The sequence below is a fragment of the Petaurus breviceps genome, unplaced genomic scaffold (assembly GCF_028583685.1).
Source record: "Petaurus breviceps papuanus isolate PSGF00001 unplaced genomic scaffold, PetGlider_PUasm1.0 90919, whole genome shotgun sequence".
Taxonomy (NCBI): Eukaryota; Metazoa; Chordata; class Mammalia; order Diprotodontia; family Petauridae; genus Petaurus; species Petaurus breviceps.
In genome coordinates, this window is record NW_027187378.1 from 2321579 (window position 1) to 2344395 (window position 22817).

At 39.7% G+C, this 22817-nt stretch overlaps 1 long non-coding RNA gene across 2 annotated transcripts in view; it reads left to right on the forward strand.

The window, feature by feature from the left end:
• LOC138151750 (uncharacterized) overlaps nt 1-22457 on the forward strand; it is a 67832-nt gene extending 45375 nt beyond the window's left edge. For both annotated transcript variants that reach the window (XR_011165902.1, XR_011165903.1), the window contains one exon: nt 21377-22457. This is a non-coding gene — a long non-coding RNA (uncharacterized lncRNA). The remainder of the gene's footprint in view (nt 1-21376) is intronic.
• Nucleotides 22458-22817: the final 360 nt, after the last annotated feature.

Sequence of the window (22817 nt, forward strand, 5' to 3'; positions counted from 1 at the left end):
GTGAAAGGTCTCAGAAAAAAAATCACTTTTTTTCTATAATCTTTCTATCTTGCCTTTCCATGCTCCTGTCCCCTCTTGTCCCATTCCCTCCCCTCCTCTCTTCTCCTTTCTTTTTCCTTGTTTACCTCAGTTTCCTCATCTGTAAAATGAGCTGAAGGAGGAAATGACAAACTAATATCTTTGCCAAGAAAACCCCAAATGGGGCCATAAAGAGTTGAACAAAATGGAAACGACTGAACAAAAACAGCAGCTATTACTAACACTTCACATCTCTGCAATTCACTCTAGCTTTCTATGCATATTTCTGTAAGAGCAATAATTTTTCACTTTGAGTTTTTCTCTCAGAGACATCAAAGCCTTAAAGAATGTGGCTAATACATTCTGAGATGTTTTCCTACTCTGAATAGCAGAAAAGCTGCGGCATTAAGAATTTTTGTTTTTGTTTTTTTTCAAAATCACAAGAAAGAATTATGATAAGGAAAAAAGCACCTTCCAGGGTCAAGAGAAGTTGATTCTCAGGGCAGATATCTCATTATTCAGCAGAGCCACCTCAAGCAAATCATTTCACCTCTCCAGTTCCCTGCTCTGTCATGTTCAGAGATTGAACCGGATGACCTTCCCGTCCTTTGCAAATTAAAAAAAAAGAATAAAACCTATGATTTTATGACCATCTATATTCTCTCCTTAGGAATAGACAACAAGCCCAAGCTAGAGTTTCTTTAAGATATATAGTATTAAAAGAGGGAAAACATTCTTTAAATAATTTGTGGAAAATTTCCCTTTACTTTGCAATACCCAATGCCACACTCCCAGAGAGCATAAAATCCAGGTCCTCTTTAAATAGCAAGTCTCTTCCTAGTTGCATAATCATCCATGTTCCTGCTATAATATGTCACCTGCATTTGCCTTTGTTTCTGGATGTCTCTCAACATCTCAGTTCTGCATTTCAATAGGAGGCACTTGTTGCTGGGTCTTCCTCTCTCTGACCTCCTCCCCTTCCGTTCTGCAAATGCTTGCAAATTTTATGATACTTGGGACAGCTGACAGAAATGTTACACATATACAGATAGATATTATGGGTAGCACTTACAGAACTCTTAAGGTTTGCAAAGTGCTTTCCATGGTATCTTAAGGGATCCTCACAGCAAACCTATGAAGTAGATAACATGATTATTTCCCTCTGGATAAAGAAACTGAGAAAGCTTAGGTGAAATATGTATATGTGTATAACATATTCTATATACATATGTATATGTAAATATAGATTTATATACTACATATTATAATTATATATTTTAGCAATATCTCTATATAGCAGGTATATAACATATAGCATATAATTATATATTATAGCATTTTATGTAGCATGTTATTTCTTTCTTTCTCCTCCTCTCTCTCTCTCTCTCTCTCTCTCTCTCTCTCTCTGTCTCTGTCTCTTTGCCTTGGATAAAGTGCTAGGCCTGGAATCAGAAAACCCCAGTTCAAATCCTGCCTGAATACTTAGTAGCTGTGTGACCTTGAATAAATCACTTAACTTCTGTTTGCCTCAGTTTCTTCATCTATAAAATAGGGATAATAATAACACCTCCCAAGTTTGTTTCAATGGGGGGGGGGGAGGAGATGATATTTGTAAAAAGTTTTATAAACTTTAAAGTGCTATATAAATGCTAGGCTATTGTAGAAAAATGAACCTGCACAACATTGACCCTATTATCATTGCTCATTCAGACTGTCCCAATCTTCCATTCAATTTTAAGTGTTTCTAGAAAGGGCCTACTATGTGCATTACTAGGCTCCAAGGGTAATATAAACAAGAAAAAATAAATTCACTGTCTTTCAAGAGCTCTTGTTTAATAGAGGACAGTAAATGATTGGCGGCAGGGGGGAAGACCAGAGGAAAAATAGTCCTGTCTGGTGAGTAATCAGGTTGGTGAGATAACTGGGAACCATCTACCAAGGACTCATTGAAAGAACTAAGGATCATTAGCCTAGAGAAAGGAAGACTTATGGGGGAAAGGTGTGCAGTGAACAGTAGAGGTTTAAAAAGAGTTCTAAAAAAGCAAAAAAAAAACCCCTTATATTTATATACATATATGCACACGCACATATTTTTATAAATATACATTTGAAGGGATTAGCTTTTTCTACTTGGCCTCAGAGGGCTCAACTAGAGTGAGTAGTGGGTGGATAGTTGCAAAGAGGCACATTTGTGCTAGGTAAAGGGAAAAACTGCCCAATAATTAATGCTATTCAAAAATAGAATGGCTACATTAGTAGGTAATACTTTCAGTGGATATTTTCAAGCAAACTTTGGATTTGTTCTAAGAATGACATTTTAAAATGCATACAAAATAAAATATGTAGAATTATAAGGGAAATCAATTATATTGAGATGAAATTTAATCTTTGTTTTCTCATTCAACGTCATGGATTTCCTAAAAACTCTCCATGGATCCCTTGGGAGTCTGTGGACCCCAGGTTAAAAACTCCTGAAATGGATGATGTGTGAGGTCCTTTCTAATTCTGAATGGTTATGATTATTTGGTAGGGTTGTTGTTGCTGAGTCATTCAGTTGTTTCCAAATCTTTGTGACCCCCTGGACCATACTGGCCATGGCATTTTCTTGGCAAAGATACTGGAGTAGTTTGCCATTTCCTTCTCCAGTGGATTAAGGCAAACAGAGGTTAAATGACTTGTCCAGGGTCACTCAGCTAGTAAGTGTCGGAGGCTAGATTTGAACTCAATTCTTTCTGACTCTAGGTCCAGTTCTCTATCCACTAAGCCATCTAGCTGTATCATTTCCATCCCCACGCATTTATATAAATGTGACATATTCAATAACTGTAGTGTGATTTTTAAATTTTATTGAATTTTCCCATCCACACACAAAATCAACGAATCCACATTGGTTATCCTGATGTTCAGAATATTTAAGGAACGAGCATTTTGAAGACATCTAACATTGGGGCTTCCTGAGGCACTTCTAAACACCCACATGTGTTAGGACCTCAGGAAGAGAAAATGAGGGGGCAGGGGAAGAATGGTTGACTTAAAAGGACTGGAAGGACTTGAGAGAAGAGAAGAGTGTGGAAGTAGACTAAAAGCAAAAGGAAAGAAGTCAGATTTAGAATTTATTTTAGCAACACCAGGAGAAGGGGGTGGGGAAGACTTTATGTCTCTAAAAGTTTGGTACTTATTACTCCTGCTTTGTTTTGGCTTCTTATTCTTACCAGCTCAAAAGGCCTCAACCTCATTCTTTTATTAAATCAGCTGGTTTGCTCTTGGGACTTTTGGACCTATTTCCCCAGGGGATGGGAGGTGGGGGTGGAGTATGCAAGCTTGTTGTTTTAGAAGGTTTCTAATCACAAGAGAACAAAACTGTCCACTTGGTTCATTTCCTTTACCAATTAGTGGCACAGACAGGAGGGGGGAGGGTGTCTCCCTACTGTTACCAGGATGGATTCCAGGGACTGACCCTTTCAGACTTGACTTAAAATCCCTGGGAAAGTGGCAGCAATTTTTAGGGAGGGACAGGAAGTTAAAAATCCTGGGGAGGGGGTGGCCTGAGAGCCTGAGAAAAGGGGAGGTGGCCTGCAGGCCAAAAGGGAGCTCGAGGAGGGAGGTAGGGAAGTTTTATTTTTATTTGAAAATTTCAGTCTTGAAATGGAGACTGGGCCCTGGGAACCTTGTTTTATTGAGCACCTTCCATAAGGGGCTTGCTGTGCCTTTGCCGGGATCAGCCCAATTTGCTTTCAGTATCCTTTGAGGCAGGCAGGGAACTGTTATTCTGAATGCCAGAGAGCAGCCCCAGGAAAAGAAAGGACCCCATCATGGGGGAAAGACTGAAATGAGTAACTGAGCCTTTCCACTCGACCATGGAGCCACTGCCTCCTTCTGGCTTCTGTAAAGTGCCTCCCAACCCTAGATCTATGCCTACATTCTATCTCCACTGAGAAAGAAGGGGAACAATGAAAGGAGAACAAACCAGAACTTATTACCTTTCTCCCTCTCATCCACCTTTCTCCCAGACTTCTCTATTTTTGTCAAGGGCACCAACAGTCTTCTAGTTACCCATGTTTACAAACTCATTATTACCGGGATCTCCACAATTTCATTACACTAATAATATTGATGAGAAGGAGGATGATGATGATGGTGATGGTGAAAACACTTTAAGGTTTACAAAGTGCTTTTACAACAGGTGATCTCATTTGATCCTCATAACAGCCCTGTGAAATTATTATCCCCATTTTACAGACGAGAAAACAGAAGCTAAGACTTAAAGGCAAAGTGACTGTCTCCCAAGGGGACATAGCTAAACATGTATCTGAGGCGGGGTTTGAAATCAGGTCTTCCTGATGCTAGGCCCTACCCTATATCTACTCTGCCACCCAGCTGCCCACGCAGACTTACCCTATACAAGCTGTTGCCAATTCTTTTCATTTCTAGCTTTACATTTTTTTTTCTTTTTGCTTTTTGGAGGGCAATTGAGGTTAAATGACCTGCCCAAACTCACATGGCTAGTAATTGTGTCAAATGTCTGAGGTAAGATTTGAACTCAGGTTCTCCTGACTCCAGGGCCTGTGCTCTATTCACTGCGCCACCTAGCGGCCCCTTTACAATATTTCTTACAACTGCCACCTTCTCTCTACTCACATAGTCACTACCCTAGTTCCAGGTCTTATCATCTCCTATCTGGACTCTTGCATTATCCTCCTAATTGGTCTCATTGTCTCAAGTCTCTCCCCACTCTAACTGATCCTTTACACAGCTGTCAAAGTGATTTTCCTAAAGCACAGATCTGACTCTACTGGTCTCCTATTCAATAAACTCCAGTTACTCCCTTATTACCTCTAGGATCACATATAAACTCCTCTTTGGGGCTTAAAGCCTTTCACAACTTAACCCCAAACTACCTTTCCAGTCTTATTACATATTTTTCCTCTGCCTATCCTCTATGGTATAGCCACACTGGCTATCTTGCTGGTCCTCATCCATGGCACCCCATGTCCCTTTTTGCACAGACTATTCCCTATGCTTGGTTGAGAATCCCTCTTCACATGTTCATTTTAGGTAATCCCTAGTTTCCTTAAAAACTCAGTTCAAGTGCCATCTTGTACATGAAGTCTTTCCAGGTCCTACTAGTTAATCACACTACTAGTTGTGACCCCCACCCCTCATTACTTTGTATTTCATTTGTATCTATTTTCTACATACCAGTGGAGAAATCATATTGGCTCCCTTCCATAGATGTTAAGGTTTTCAAGGGGTGGGACTATCTCACATTTCTTTTTATATCCCCAGTGCCTAGTAAGTACATGGTAGAAGGTTAATATATCCTAGTTGATTGGTTCATCTGCCTCAGAGAAAAGAGGAATGTATAAAACTAGAGAGGACTTAGAAACTAGAGTGCTATTCCTTTCAAATAGCTTGTCATAATAATCCATCTCTACCCAGGTCCTACCCTTTCTCCAAAGACAAGTCTTACCACCTCCTTGAAGGCTTCCCTAACTACTCTGGCCACAAAAATTTCCTCATACCCTAAACAGATATATTACTTTTAGGCTGTGTCACATAATTTAACAATTAGGTACTACTTGTTAAGTTGTGCCCTAAATGCTTAATTTGTGTTAGAAATGTCACCCCAACTAGAATATAAGCTTCCTGAGGACAGGAATCATGACTTACAAGTCTCATGAATCTCTCACATTCCTATATAGCATAGGAATTAATACACAATAAGTCCTCTATACATACTCAACAAAATAGTAGATTAGTTGAAGGATCAATTCATTGAGAACTGAAAAGTAACAAAAGGGACATTAGATTTCCTAGCTAAATAGAAATGAAAATGATTATGGCTCCCTCCATAGCCTTAATGTTCCTTAGACATAAGTCATATTCTGCAGTTTCCCAATGGGAGCTCTGGATGGAACAATATTAAAAAAAAGCTAATAATCTGGAGGTTAATCGTGAAGATTGACTCTACTCTATAAAAGTCGATAGTAGTAAATGCTGGACTATGTTACATTTATTTCTATACATATTTTATTATCTCTTGGTGGAATATTAGCTCTTTGAGGGCAAAAACTATTTCCTCCTTTGTCTTTTTATCTCAAGTAATAAGGACAGTACCTTGCACAGGGTAGGCATTAAATTATATGTTGAATTATTGAATCTCTCATGTAAAAATACTCTATTTGATTATAAGGATTTTAAGAAACACACACACAAACAGATTTGTAAAACAAAGCACCAAACCTTCCAAGAATGAAAAAAAAAAGTCTTCTAATATTCTTCACTATGACCACGAGACCTTTTTCCTATCTCCCCTACTTCCTCTCCCTCTCAGGGCAAAGCAGCCGAGTTCCATCAGTCTCTGGCAGCTTCTAAAGGGAAGGTAGCAGACAATACTAATTGGAAGGATCATTACAAGATGTCTGAAATATGCCCAAAGATATTAGATGAAGGAGCAGATACTGAATACACACTTCAAAATGTAGCTCTTTGAACAGCTTAAAGCTAGCTGAATTCAGCTGAATATCAGCCTTAGGACACAAATGCAGGAATGATCAGATGAATAATATTTGGCAGTTTTTGTTCCCAAGAAAACCGAGAAAGATAAAGATGGAATGCTCATGCACGAATAGTAACCCATTGATTTCTGCATGAGTAGTGCACCTACCTCAAAGGGCTGTTGTGAGAACCAAGTGAGATAGTATTTGTAAAAAAGCACTCAGGACAGTCCTTGGCACATTGTAGGTACCATATAAATGTTCATTCCCTTCCCTTCTCTGCTATGATCCCCCAGTCCTTGCCCAAGGAGCCATAAACATGAGATACATTACAGCGGATGGACACTTAGAGCCTTAGAGAGGATGGTATTAGACCACAGGGAAACTAGAAAGAAGGTGATACTTTTGAGGACTCTCGAAACCGGGACTCTGAAAGGTGGAGGTTAGGAGGGAAATCATTCCCCCAATGGAGGATAGCCAATGCGAAGGTTTCACATAGTAAGCACTTAATAAATGTTTGTTAACTGATCCAGGTGGAGCTCTATGTGTGAGAGACATTGTTAGTCAGTAAGTAAGCATTTGTTAAACACCCACTGTATGCCAAGCACTGGAAGTGCTGAGGATGTGAAGAAACACAAAAGAAAAGTGCCTGCTCTCAGAAAGTTCAGTCCAATAGGGGAGAAAACGTCCAAGTGATTATGCACAGACAAGAAGGCCCTGGCATTAAGGAGGATTGGGAAAAGCTTCTTGTGGCTGGACCACAGAGTGCGCGAATAGGAGCAATGTAGAAGTGTGGAAGGATAGGAAGGGGCTGGATTGTGAAGAGACAAAAGTCTTTGGGGAGCAGAAGAGAAAGCATCAGTGGAGTGCCAACATCAGAAGACCACCTAATGCATCCCCCCCATCCCCTTTTCCACCCGCTGTTGCTACAAAAGGCTTGAGCTGACCATTTGTGTACCTTAGAATTCCTGGAGGGGCCTCTTGATCTATATTTCAAACCTTATGGTGGCTGGTACCTAAAGATGGTCTCATAAATTCTGGGGTCCCTTAACTCCGCTTTGGATAATAAGGGAATTAGATCATGCTCAAGGCAAGCCTGGGAAGTTGGCCGCAGGCTCCCAGGGAAGAGTTCCCTTGGGACAGCGGGTCTGTTCCAAGTCTCCCTTTGGTTCAGTTTATTTTCAGTCACATAAAATCTATAAATTAAACTGACCAAAAGAAGGCTATGGAAGAAGCATTCTTTTATTTCTTCCTGTGCAAAGGGAAAGTTCTGTGGGCAGCTACATGGTGCAGTGGATAGAGTGCCAGGTCTGGAGTCAGGAAGACTCATTTTCCTTGGGTTCAAATCTGGACTCAGACACTTACTAGCTATATGACCCTAGACAAATCACTTAACCCTGTTTGCCTTGTTTTCCTCATCTGTAAAACAAGATGGAGAAGGAAATGGCAAACCATTCCAGTATCTTTGCCAAGAAAACCTTAAAATGGGGTCATGAAGAGTTGAACAGGATTGAAAACAACTGATAACAATCACGAATGAAGGAAATAAGCTGAGCATCCAGAAGGATTCTGGGAGATCTTTGATGATCAATTTTCTTTTTTTAATAATGCACTGAATATATTTCTAATTTAGAAATATATGTATATTTCCAAATTAGAAATATGAGCTTCTGTTAATGTATACAGTATGAAACATAACATTGATCATTTTAAAGGATAAATACAAATTAAGCACTATTTTAAATGTAATATTGTTTATTAATAGTGTACAAAAACCATTTTGCTTTTGAGAGAAACATGATTGAATATGCTTCATTATTTATTTAAATCTCCATGTATATCCTAGGAGATAGGGCAGATGTATAGATGATAAATGTTTGTTAGTAATGGATATATCAATTAGGTTAATCTAAGTAGCCAGGCTAGCAGTTTGATTTTCTTAAAACTATATTTTCATATTGAAAGTTACACGATGCAACAATCAAATAACAAGTCACAATAAGTGGAAATCCCAGCTGTTTAGTAAGAGTCATCTTTCTTTGTATGTAGACATCCAACATACACAATACAGAAACAAATAAAAATGAATTGTCTCTGATGTCAACTTGGCAAAAGGTTTTTGGTATAAATTCATTCCTCTTTCTGTATGTAGTTCTGCTTAATAGATGGTATCATGTTTTAATTTTTTATTAATGATCACATAGTTGAGTTTTGTTTTTGCATGAGTGTGAGGAATAACTGGAAGGCCAGTTTGGCTGTGGAATAATAATATTCAAGAAGGAAGCAAACTATTATCATTTTGCCACTCAACAAACGGAGTCAGAGGGAGGCTAAACCACTTGTCAAAGATTACACATTAATCTCCAAGACCACACTTGAATTCAGGTCTTCCCAAATATAGACAGACCCCGTCCGTACTCTGTCCACTGCCACACATTGCTGCCTTGAGGAAAGAGATTACTATAGAATGGGATTAGCTTTGGGGCCAAGCTATGAAGGATTTTGCTAGACAGAGTAGCCTTTATTTTATCCTAGAGGCAATAGTGAAGTTTTCATTTTTGGGTGGTACTGAGGGTATGACATGGTCAGATGTACACTTTAGGAAAATCACTTTGACAACTATATGGCAGATGGATTGGCTTGGGGAGAAACTTGGAGGACTAAAACCAGTTAGCACATTACAGTAGTCCAGGTGAGAGGGGAAGCCAAGCTAAACTTCAGTGATCCTCTGTGAAAGAAGGGGACGAATGAATGTAAGAGATGATATAGAGACAGGAACGATTCAACAACTGCTAGGATATGTGTGGAGTGGGTGAACAAAAGTGAGGACTTTTGACCCAGTGAATTTGAATTGGGGTTACTGAAAGTATGGTGGTACCCAATTGTAATGGGGAATTCAGAGAAGATTTGGATTTGAGGGAAAAGAGAGTAATGATATCCATGTTGCAGATCTCAACTGATGCATGGATGCTTATCCTGTGCAACTCATTTTGCCCCACCCACGAAGAGAGTTCACCCTCTGAAGAAAACCTACAGAAGCCATGAGGTGGAAGATGGGGTGGGGGGCTATGCTGGGGTTGAGGCAGAAGGAATTTTGCTCTTGGTTCCTAGGTCATGCTTAGATCATAATTGCCATGAGAAGCAGATGCCTGGAACAAAACGGGAGAAACTAGGTCAGGAACTGTAATAGGTAAAGTAGGGAAGTGTTGGGTTATAATGGGTGAAGTGTACATATGTTTATATTGGTGATGAGTTCCATGATTCAATGTCATATGGTGGGTGGGATATGACCCATCTTTCTACCCTCTAATTGGCTGATCATAGACTCCTTAGTCTATGGCCTCCATTTTGAAGATCATTACTCTAGACAACAAGGATGAGACTTGATGAGGAATTAGATGGAGCTTCTCTCCAACTCCCTGAAGAGTGGAGACAGTTGGTCATGCCAGATGTCCTCCAGGAACAGGATCGCATTGTCTATCTTGGTAGCTCAGTGCTAGGTGCACAGTTTCTACTCTAACTTGATTTGTTGACCAAGAAGTCCTCTTTATCCTGATATTCAAGATCCCTCTCAGCTTGGCACCCATCCCCTTATCTAACTTTAACTCCCTCTCTTTGCCCACATAAATCCTCTACTATAGTCAAGATGGACTCCTCATTACCTCTTGAACATGACTTTCATTTTCCTACTCCCACACATTTGCTCCCATAGTCTCTTCTCCCAGCAACACTTTCTCCTTTCTTCTTGACCCATCCAAAGCCTTCTTTGTCAAGGTCAAAATCTGCTAAACAACTCTTCCAAGAAACTTCCTTTTATCACTTTAGTGGAAGCAATCTGATCCTGGCCTCCTTTGAACTCTATAGAATGTAGGGTCTTTGGTATTTATTTTATATTCACATAACAGAGTGTACTGTCGGTTATCTTTTCATGTGCAGATATCTTTTCTCCTCCATTAGACTAGAAGTTCCCTGAAGGTAAGGCCTGTACCTTATTCTTTTTTTTTTTTTTTTACCTGAAAGACTTGGACATAGCACATGATGAATAAAATGTGTTTGATAAATTTCACATGCTTTGGTCCTAACTTAGAATCTTGGTGAGTTCCCCAAATCCGCCTTTAGGCTCAGGGTGGGGATAGCCATAATTTCTAGAAGTATCCAAATGTATTCTAAAGCAACTATAGTTATCTGATGTAGGGCTTATGGCTAACCACTTGGTAGCAAGAAAATTCAAAAGGTGGTCACTGAGCTCTTGCCTTTGCTCTGACTGAGCATTCCTAAGTTGTCTGAATCTGGGACTGTACCACACATTAGTGATGAGGAAATGTAGTATGCCAATGCACTTTGGACCCACTGTGAATTCAGCTGTTTATAAATGCTCTCAAACGTTTACTGTTTCAACTTATATGTTCTTGGCAATGTGAGACTTCTTGCATTTAAGGAGAAGGACTTGAAAATGTTTACTTATTAAATGTATTCTGGACATTAAATAACTCCTCTGAAATGGTTGATAGTTAAGTGTGAATCAGTAATAAATTCACTAATTTTCTTCCAGAGATTAATAGATGAGGAAAACTAAAGGAGAAAAGCATGAATGGCAAAATGTATTTGTGGATTTTGAGTATTTGGAAAATAGATTGCGGTGTCAGGCAAATTGTATACTTGTCATTTCTGGGCCTCTCATTTTGTTATTATACTATTTTCAGAGACCTTTCTAGGCTGTCTTAAGGATTTCTATATGTCTATCTATATATAATATACACAAACATATATGTACAAACAAACACACACATATACATATGTAAAATTGAGCTACCACATAAAGAAAATTGGATAACAAAAACAGAAAAAAAAGGTTTAGAACAAGTACACAAAATCAGGAGGGAATAAGCATTTATATAGTGCCTACTATGTGCCTAGTGAGTAGCTAGATGGCACAATGGATAGTGTAGAGGCTGGAGTCAGGAAGATACATCTTTGTGAGTTCAAATCTGGCCTCAGGCACTTCCTTGCTGTGTGAACCTGGGCAAGTCACTTAAGCCTGTTTGCCTCAGTTTCCTTATCTGTAAAATGAGCCAGAGGAGAAAATGGCAAACCTAAACCTCTCCAGTATCTTTGCCAAGAAAACCTCAAATGGTATCATGAAGATTTCAGACACAACTGAATAGCAATATGTGCCAAGCACTGTGCTAAGTAATTTTATAAATATCATCTTGTTTGATTTTCACAACAATGAAGATTAAATGACTTGTCCAGGGTCTCACAGCTCAGAAGTATGGGAGGATGGATTTGAATTCTAGTCTTCTTGACTGAATGCTATCCATTGCACCAAGGGCTATGTGGAATGGGGAGGGTACTAAGACAAACCCTGTAAGAATATTTTAAAAAGCTTTTAGGAAACTTTTTTTTTTTAATTTGTAGTTTTTATGGAAGGATCTGTGATTTAGTCAAGTTAGAGATCTCTGTACCAACTCACTAGAAATCCTCAAGACTCAGTGGACAAATCCTACAGATTGGCCTGAGCTAGACAGATCTCAAGTGACTTGTCCAGGGCTTCCTGCTAATAAGGATCAAAGGTTTGGTTTGATTTCAGGGTCTTTATCCCAAGAATAGCACTATACCAAACTTTGATATTTAGTTTTAGAAAATCCACACCAAAAACAAACTAAAGCAAACCGATTTACTTTCCCAATCACTTTTTTAAAATGTTTTTTTCATTGTTGTTCTCCTCTACCCCTTTGGTTCAAATCCAGCCTCTGACATATGCTGGCCATGTGACTGGGGGCAAATCAATTAACCTCTCAGTGCTCTACTTAACTGATGCCAACTTGCTTTGGGTAGAGGGAGTTTCCTCACTCAGAAATAGTGATGAAACCATGGCTGTGATCACCTCTTTATTAGAGATAGAGACAGGAGGAGGGGTGAGGACATTTAGAGTCATATAGTCATTTAAATCCTGCTCTATGACTCCCCTAGAGGACCCTAATTAATCTTTGAAAACTCCACTCCAGTAAGTACCTGGTAATTAGTAATAAAGCAAATTGGAATCTTTATCTTGTAACAATTCTCCTTTCAATCAGTCAATCATTAAACATTTATTAAGAGCCTACTTCATGTCAAGCAGTATGCTGAGTGCTGGGGATACATAAAGAGGCAAAGGACTATGCTTGCCCTCAAGGAACATACAATCTAATGGGGGGGGGGAGAGAGACAACATGTAAACTGATACATAAAAAGCAAGCTATACACAGGATAAAAAGGAAGTAACAGAGAGAAGGCACTAGTATTAAGAAGGTTTGGGGAAGAAGGTAGAATCTTAGTTGAGACTTAAAAGAAGCCAGAGAGGTCAGTAGTCAGAGCTGAGGAGGGAGAGCATTCCAAGCATAGATAATGCCCAGAGCTGAGAGATGGAATTTCTTGTTTGTACAACAGCCATGAAGCCAGTGTCACTGGATCAAAAAATAGTTGTTGGTCAGTAAGGTGTAAAAAGACTGGAAAGGTAGAAGGGGGCTAGATTATGAACAGCTGTGAATGCCAAACAGTATTTTGTATGTGAACCTGCAGGTAATAAGGAACCCCTGGAATTAATTGAGTGGGGGGAGCCATGTAACATATTGATATCTGTACTTTAGGAAAATTACATTAGTGGCTAAATGAAGGACAGATTTGAGTGGGGAAAGCCTTTAGGCAGGCAGACCCACCAACCAGCTATTGCATTAGTCCAAGTGTTAGGTGATAAGGGCCTTCTCCACAATGGTAGAAATATCAAGAGAAAGGGGGAATTGGAGAGATGTTGCAGAGGTGGAATGGACAGACCTTGGCAACAGATTGGATATAGTGTAGGGGAGAAGTGTGAAAAATGAAGAGTTGAGAATTTCTCTATACTAGGTTGTGAGACTGATGGGCTGTAAGGATGGTGTTGCCCTCTACAGTTATAGGGAAGATAGAGGTGAGGGAGGGCTTAGGGGGAAAGATAACATGTTCTGATTTGAACATGCTGAATTTAGTGTCTTCTAGACGTTGAGTTGGATGTCTACTGAACATCCAATTCAAGGTGTCTGAAAAAGACAGTTGGAAATGTGAGCTTGGAGGTCAGCAGAGAGTCTCATACTTGATGTAGCCTCATATCATTGTCTGTGGCTGTCTGCAGGTTTGAATTGAAGATACATTCAAGAGTCAACCTCTAGTCCTCCACCAAAAGAAAGAAGAGAAAGATTATGATGGGGTGGGAAAAGAAAAGTCAATTGTGATTAATTCTTAGTATGCATTGAAGGTAGGTAACAAGCAACCTTTTCCCCCCTTGAATTAACTCTTTGCTGCCCACTAAGGACCAAGACATACTCGATGACCTCTAACTTTTAATGAGTCTTTGATTCTATAAGCCTGATTGTTTTGTCCACAGTTGCTGCTTTTTCAATGCAGAAAACAAGTGTTTGTGTATGCGGTTGGGGGTGGCTGTGTAATTATGCAAGGGAAATATTTTTGACTTTTTTCCCAAAAGTTGGGGGTGGGCTGGATAAACAATGGAGAGAAAATGCAAGTGAATATGATATCAACTATCAACTAGCTTATTTTGTGTATTTTCAAGTTGTTTTGTAGGTACTGTGCTAGTGCAGAAATGGCCCATTTATTGATCAAAACAAACTGAAAGAAATGGTGCAGAGAAAGTGGGAAATTTTAGGATAGATAAGTAAATGGGTTAGCGATTTATTCTTTCCTTTGTTGTTATATGACTGTTGTTATGTGATTGCTTTGATGTGGGTTCCTCTTGGTGCATAAGAAACTAAATGGGGCCCAATGCAAATGTACCTTATGTTGAATTTTGCTCTGTAGTGTTACAAAGAGGCACCTCTATGATGTGTGTAGTGGAATTAACAGAGTACCAGTGAGGGTCTCTATTCAACTTTGTCTGTGTGACCACAAGAAATCACCTAGCCTCTCTGTGTCAGCTTTTGTAATGTCCTTTTGCACTCCTGCCCCACCATCCCTTTGACCTCAGAAACTGGAGCCACCTGTTGTTTCTAGGTCATCAATTGTCTTCTACCTGGTTCTGTGCTGACCTTCATGGAATCATAGAATCTCACCATGAAAAGGGAAACCAGAAGCTACCTGGTCCAATCTATACCTATGTAAGAATCCTCTCTATAGTATACCTGCCAGAAGGTCATCTGTCCTTTGCTCAAAGCCCTTCCCTATTACCTAAGGCTGCCCATTGCACTTGTAAACAGTTCTAAATGTTTGAATAACTCTAAGTTTTCCTAACTTCATACCTAAAATTACCTCTAAAATGTCCACCCATTTGGGCTCTGCTCTCTGAGGCTAATTAGAACATATTGATACGGTTTGTCTATATAGCAACACTTCACATACTTGAAGAGGACTTTCTGTCAAGGTCTCCCTGAGTTTTCTTTTCTCTATCATAAACACCTTCATTTTCCTTAACAGATTAATCAATCAGCAAGTACTTATTATGAACCCACTATGTACCGGGCATTGAGCTACATGGAGGGGGAGGGGATGGATATTTACAGGGTATCCTAGAAATCTTAGTGGAGTTTTAAGCTGTAACAGATCTTTATATAGATAAAAGTATACACAGATATTTGTGTGTGTATATGTGTATATATATGTATACATAGATAGTATATAAAATGATAGACTATAAGCTCACAAAGAAATGGTTCCATTCTTTATATATGCATGTGCATACCTTCTTTGAATGTATATATGTACATATCATCTATGAATGTACACACATGTATAAATGTAACACATATATAATTAATGGTATATATGTATTACTTGTATGTATATATCATATATACATATTTGTTGTTCAGTGATTTTTCAGTTTTGTCCAACTATTCATGGCCCCATTTGGGGCTTTCTTGGCAAAGATGCTAGAGTGGTTGACCATTTCCTTCTCCAACTCATTTATAGTGTAGGAAACTGAGGCAAACAGGGTAAAATGACTTGTTCAGAGTCATACAACTAGTAAGCATCTGAGGCTGGATTTGAACTTGTGAAGATGTGTCTTCCTGACTTGAGGCCTGGTGGTCGATCCACTGCACCACTTAGCTGCCATATACATATATACATATATGAGGTACACAAACAAAAAGAATGAAACAATTCCTTCTCTTTATGAGCTTACATTCTATTATTCTCTTAGGTAAGATTACCTTTTCACATATGTATGTATACAAGTACATATATGTGTATGTATAGAATCATTAAAAAATAAATTTTTAGTAGTTAAATAAATGGTATCTAAGGAGAGAGAGCAGTAGATTCTGGTATGACATGATCAGAAGGCCTTTCACCATCTAAGTCACATTCTTCAAGGACCAATTCTCCCATTTATCAATGTTTTTACTAAGTACATGACACTCAGACACATATACCTTGTACTCTATTTCCATTCATTTCTACAAACATTTAAGTCCTTACTATGTACAAGGTACTACACCAGGTGTCGGTGAACCCAAAGACAAAGCAGTCTTTGCCTTCAGGAAGCCTATATTCTATACAAATTAGACAGGTAAGTAAGTATTAAATTGAAGGAGAGGCCTCTTAACTAGGGATTCAGTGAAGGCTTCATAGGGGAAGGACTACATCTTAAGCTTGTGCAAATGTTTGGAGTTGGGAGTTGTAGGAGATAAGACAGAAGAGATATATGAACACACACTTAGGGAGTTGGATGATGGACTAGCAAAGAATATTTGGAAGAAGGGAGACAGGTAGGAGGAGGGCCAAGAGAAGAGAAAGGAGCCAGGAGAAGGGGGCCTTGGCAGCATCCAAAGTTGCGAGGAGTTTGAGGAGGATGAGGACTGAAAAAAGGCCATCTGAAATAGCAGTTAAGAAATCACTAGTAACTTTGGCAAGACAATTGACTGGCGGGGCCAGAAGCCAGACATCAAGGGGATGAGGAGTGAGTGGGAGGTGAGGAAGTGGATGCAACAGGCACAAAATGATTAATTTTTTTTTCTATTGGATCTACTTTGTGAAGGAGAAAAGACATAGGTTGCTAGCTGGAGAGGGATCACAGGATCAAATTTAAGTATTTTGGTTGTTATTGTTATGGCCAACTGGAGGAGATTTGGTCATGTTCATGGCATCAGGGAAAGAAGTGGTACAAGAGTGGAGATGGGGAGGGGGGCACAGCCAAGATGGCAGAATAAAAGCACAAACTTGGCATGGGCTCTGCCTTCAACCATCTCTAATCACTATAAAAATAAAAAAATGACCCTAAAAAAATTTTAAAGCTACGGAACCCACAAAGAGACAGAGAGAAACAAATCTGCTGAAGGCAGCCTGGCAGGCCAACAGGAAAGGTCTCTCGCAGCACACTGGGAGCCTAGCACAATCCTACATAGCCGCACAGCCCCAGCTAGCGGCCAGCCAGAGCAGACTTCAGGAGACTGAATCACCTGCCCCTGTGGTAGTTTCCAGACTTCTCAACCCAGAACAGAGGGGCATGGAAGAGCGCAGTTCGGCCCCTGACCCCAGGGTGAAAAGTGGCAGAGGCACAGCAGGTGCAGCTGCTGCAGCATGGCTGCTTCCAGAGCTCCTGGCCTGCAGACTGTAGGGGGACCAAGCAACCATTCAGAGGGTAATCACTCTTGCTTTGACCTGCCTGGATCTGGATTGTGGTCTTGGGTGGTAGTCCTGGAGTGTGTGACCAGTGAGCCAGAGCTTGTGGGGGCTGCAAAGAGGGTGCCCAACTAATAGCTCCAGCAGCTACAAAAACTCCAGCAATTTGGGACAAAGCTCTCTCCATTCTGTAAGTAGAGTTCTCCCCTGTCAAAGAGATCAAAAGTCAAGTAATTGTCTGGCAATCTGAACAAGCAGAAAAAGTTTAATCAGACCATACAATCCTATTTTGGGGGACAAAAAGGATCAAAGCATGGAACTGAAGGAGGACAACGAAGTCAGCACTCCTGCATCAAAAGCTTCCAAGAAAAATATGAATTGGTCACAGGCCATCGAGGAGCTCCAGAAGGATTTTTGAAAATCAAGTAAGGGAAGTGGAGGAAAAACTGGGAAGAGAAATGAGAATGATGCAAAAAAATCATGAAAAGAGAGTCAAGAGCTTGCTAAAGGAGACCTAAAAAATACTGAAGAAAATAACACCTTAAAAAGTAGACTAACTCAAATGGCAAAAGAGGCCCAAAAAGCCAGTGAGGAGAAGAATGTCTTAAAGAGCTGATTTTGCCAGATGGAAAAGGAATTTCAAAAACTCACTGAAGGGTATAATTCCTTCAAAATTAGATTGGAGCAACTGGAAGCTAATGACTATAAAAAATCAAGATACTATAAAACAGATCCTAATAAATGAAAAAATAGAAGGCAATGTGAAATATCTCATTGGAAAAACCACTGACCTGGAAAAGAGATCCAGGAGAGATAATTTAAAAATTATTGGACTACTTGAAATCCATGATCAAAAAAAGAACCTAGACACCATATTTCAATGAATTATCAAGCAAAATTGCCCTGATATTCTGGAACCAGAGGGTAAAATAGAAATTGAAAGAATTCGCCAATTACCTCTTGAAAAAGATCCCAAAAAGAAAACTCCTAGGAATATTATAGCCAAATTCAAGAGTTCCCAAATCAAGAAGAAATTACTGTAAGCAGTCAGGAAGAAACAATTTGAGTATTGTGGAAACATAATCAGGATCACACAAGACCTAGCAGCTTCTACATTAAGGGACTGAAGGACTTGGAATATGATATTCTGGAGGTCAAAGGAGCTAGGATTAGAACCAAGAATCACCTACCCAGTAAAACTGAGTATAATGCTTCAGGAGAAAATATGGTCATTCAATGAAATAGAGGACTTTCAAGCATTCTTGATGAAAAAACTAGAGCTGAACAGAAAATTTGACTTTCAAATATAAGAAGCAAGAGAAGCATGAGAAAGTAAACAGGAAAAAGAAACCATAAGGAACTTATTAAAGTTGAACTATTTATATTCCTATATGGAAAAATTATAATTGTAACTCATGAGACTTTTCTCAACATGAGGATAGTTGAAGGGAATATATGTGTGTGTGTATGTATACATGCATACATATGTATATAGTAGGGTGTATGTGTATATAAATGTATATGTGAGTGTGTGCATATGTATGTACATGAATACAGCGACAGAGGGCACAGGATGAGTTGAATATGAAGGGATGATATCTAAAAAATAAAATTAAGAAGTAAAGAGAGGAATATATTGGGAGGAGAAAAGGAGAGATAGGGTAAATTATCTCATATAAAAGAGGCAAGAGAACACTGTTACAATGAACAGGAAAAGCAGGAAGGTGAAAGGGAAGGAGACAATCTTACTCTAATTGAATTTGGCTTAAGGAGGGAATAACATACACATCAATTGGGTATCTTACCCTACAGGAAAGCAGGGGGAAAGAGGTAAGAAGGGGGATGACAGAAGGGAGGGCAGATTGGGGGAGAGGGTAGTTAGAAGCAAACACTTTTGAAAAGGGACAGGGTCAAAGTAGAAAATAGAATAAGTGGGGGGTGGGATAGGATGGAGGGAAATATAGTCTTTCACAGTATAACTATTATGGAAATGATGTGGGTAAGTACACATATACAACCTATGTTGAATTGCTTGTCTTCCCTGTGGGGTTGGGTGAAGAGCGAAGAAGGGAAAGACCCTGGAACTCAAAGTTTCAAAAACAAATGTTAAATTTTTTTTTTACAGCTTCTGGGAAATAAGACATACAGGCACTGGGGTATAGAAATCCATCTTGCCCTCCTAGAAAGTTAGGGGAGAGGGATGGGGGAGGATATAAGAGAAAACAGGTTGGGGGAAGGGGTATTCAGTAGACTCACTATTTTAGGGTGGGGTAGGGGAAAGGCGGGGAGAAAAATTTGTTACTTATTATCTTATGGAAATGAATGTTGAAAACGAAAATTAAATACATAATTTGGAAAAAAAAAGAATGGAGGTAGAGGATGAGTTAGTGAAGGAATGATCAAATGAGCAAACTCTTCAAGGAGATAGCAGGGAAAGGGGTCAAGGGTGACAACCTAGGGTTTGACTTTGGCGTATAGATAAGAACTACCTCTCCTTTCACAGTAATGAAGAGAGAGAAGATTGGAAAATTATATAAATTCAAGGTATAGAGGAGGGGAGAAGAGAGAGCCCATGGCAGAAGATCTCAAGTTTCTCAGCAGGGCAAAAGGAGGCATGCTCGTTGCTGAGAGACAGTGGGCACAGGGTAGTAAGTGGCTTCTCACCTTCTTCTCTTAATGGTTAGACCCAATCTGGTAGACTGATTCTAGTCCCCTGAGTTTTTGCCTTATTTTTATGCCTAATATCCAGTTCTGAACAATCATACAATCATTGATTTAAAGCTGGATATGAATTCAGGTAATCTAGTCTAACCAACTCCTCTGTTTCTGCATACAAAAGGATACTGAGGACCAGGAAAAAATGGTTATTTTGCCCAACATCTCAGAAGTGGTGACTAAGTAAGGATGTGAACCCAGGTCTTCTGATTCCAAAGCATGATTCCATTCTTTTCAGGGCATGGTGCTGCCTCCTGTGATACTGCTTTTCCACCTCATGATTTCAGCACTTAGATTTCTACCCCTGAATCCTATTTGCTATTGATGGTGATGTTACTTCTTTTCAGTGAAGCTGATTGCCTCCCAACAGATACCTTAAAGTGTTGCTTATTGCCAGACTTCCCTGATACCCACTACCCATCCACCTGGATTATCTGTCTGTCATCTACTGCTTAAAATACCCCCAAGCCCTCCCTACTGCAAATCATAAGTATTTCTAGTGTCTGGGGTCTGATCATCCCTGATTTGTCAACCTCATTAATGACAGATTCATTATCTGATTCCATGCTGCTTTTCATGTTTTGGAAATTAAAATTGGACATGTATTTTGAATCGTTAGGAAGAGAAGTCAGAAAAATTTAGGAATTATCTGGAGAGCTCTTGGTATGGAAACCCCCTCCAACATTTAAAATTTTAACCTTCTGTGGCTTAGTATATCAGCCATAGGTCCTGCAGTCTAGAAAAATTCAAGAGGCATCACTGCATAGGAGATAGAAGCTAGTCGTGGGCTCAGGTTAGGGCCTGAACTAGAGTAATAGTCATGTGGGAGCAGAGTAGGGGGCAAATTTAAGATACATTATAGAGGTACAGCCAATCTACGACTCTTTGCAGTCATCTATTCAGCTCACATTAAAAATCTCAAAATAAGAAGACTTGGGATCCTTTTTCTTATTTTCAGTGATAAACAAATGATCACTAGACGGGATATAGAAGCAAGATGATGAATTCTTCAGTCCCAGTACCTCTGCCCAGCATGGCCTACTAAAAAGTAGGGGGCGGGGAGGTCTTAGTTTGTGTCCATGAAAGGAGTACCCACAACTTAGGAAATTGTAGATATTGGAGTCAGTGGAGAAGATAAACACCTCGGGCTCTCTGCAGAACATTGAAGAATTCAAATTTCCCTTCCAAGTAGCTGTTGTGTTTTGTCCAGAATTCATAGCACCATCAAAGCTGTTAATTGACCTGTTACAACACCAGCCCATTATCACCTTTCTAGATCTCTGGGATGAAGCTCTGTTTCCATTTTTAGTGAATGACTCTCCTTCTTTTTGCCACACTAAGTTACTGAAGCTAAAAATAATCCTAAGGAATGGCATTCAGGACAATGGCCACCTGTTGAAATGTGAGACTGATAAAATTGTCAGGTAGTACAGGGCATTCCTTTTCTCCAAGGCATATTATGAAATTCTGCAACAGAGCCCTCAAGATTTGAATTGTTAAAGAAGACAGAACCAGTGTTTTCATTTTGTTCGTGTTTTGTTTTGTTTTTCCCTCAGACTCATCATAAGACCCATGGCAACAATAGTGAGCAATGAGATCTCGAGTCATTCTCTTTGGCCTCTCAGGACAAATTTATCGCCATCCTCAGTGGAGCCTGAATCCAGTTTTCCAACATGGGTGTACGTCACACAAAGGGTATTGACACTGCTCTTTTGGATAAGACATGAGAAGAACAGCATTTGATTGTTAAAGGACAGCACGTGCTCACGCACGCGTGTGCTCTCACACACACACATTCTTTCCCTGTCCTGGCCAAAATCAGGTCGTGGATTTCTGACTCGCTGTTGTTGTTGTTGTTGTGAGAGAAAAATGGATCTTTCTGCTCTCTGCATGCTCAGAAAAGCAGATGTTATCATCACTTGATTATTTCTCTGCTGGTACAGCTTGTTTCATTTATTAAAGAAAAGACATGGTTGAAATTGGATCTATGCAATACATGTCAGTAAGCTTTATGTGTTTGTGAATAATAAGCAGCTTTCAGTGTTCAGCTCTCACTCCCAAGCTATAACACTGTCATATGAGTTTATGGTCCATTGAACTGGCCACATCATGGTGTCTGTCTCTTTAAATGGGAAAACACCTTTAAGGATAGAAGAGGGGGTTGGGTGGAGATAGAGAAGGACACAACTCTCATTTCACAAGCAGTAGGGGGAAAATGCTTTTGTTCAGTTAGGAAAAATGGACCATGTCTCATGGCTGCTGCAGTTTAAGTAAACATAAACTCTGGCCCAAATAGCATAACCATCATTTCCTCAATGCTAGCAGCACGAAACCAAAATATAGTTTTATTTGGCTAACCCCAAAGTAGGATGTGGTTGCCAGCCTCCAAAACCACATGATCGAGTTTCAAGCAGACGCCACTTGAGCTATCCCGTTGTCTTAAGCAGAAAAGTCATAACGGAGTTGACTCTCTACACCATCATTATGTTTAACAAACAGCTGTAACCATAACAACAGGTACCTTCCCTCTGAATCCTATAGGCCCTTGTGCCCTATAATGTTCAACATGCAGCCTTTCTTGGTTCGATGGCTCTGCTGATCGAAAGGCAAGGATGTTGTTTAAAAACAACATGGCAGGCGGAAAGGGGATGGAGAAGGAGAACTGCAGGCTGATGTGGGAGAAATGACCCCATCCCCTTTGGCATATTTCACATTCTGCTATGAGAATGGAACATCTGGAAACAACTGGCCTGGGATCCATCTCGAGAAGCTACACCTGGATCTCCTTGGAAATCTGCTTTGGTAAAAAGCTGATCCAGACAAAAGGAAAAGGGCACCATATGGTGACAACATGCCACCATTTTGTTTGTCTGATTGGGAAGGAATATTGACCAACTTGTAAGAGATTGTTCTGGAGAGCCACTTCAAATTTCTTGAGGCCTGCAAATATAAAATCCTGATTTCAAGACTTTCTGGCACTTTTATGTTTGTAGGGGA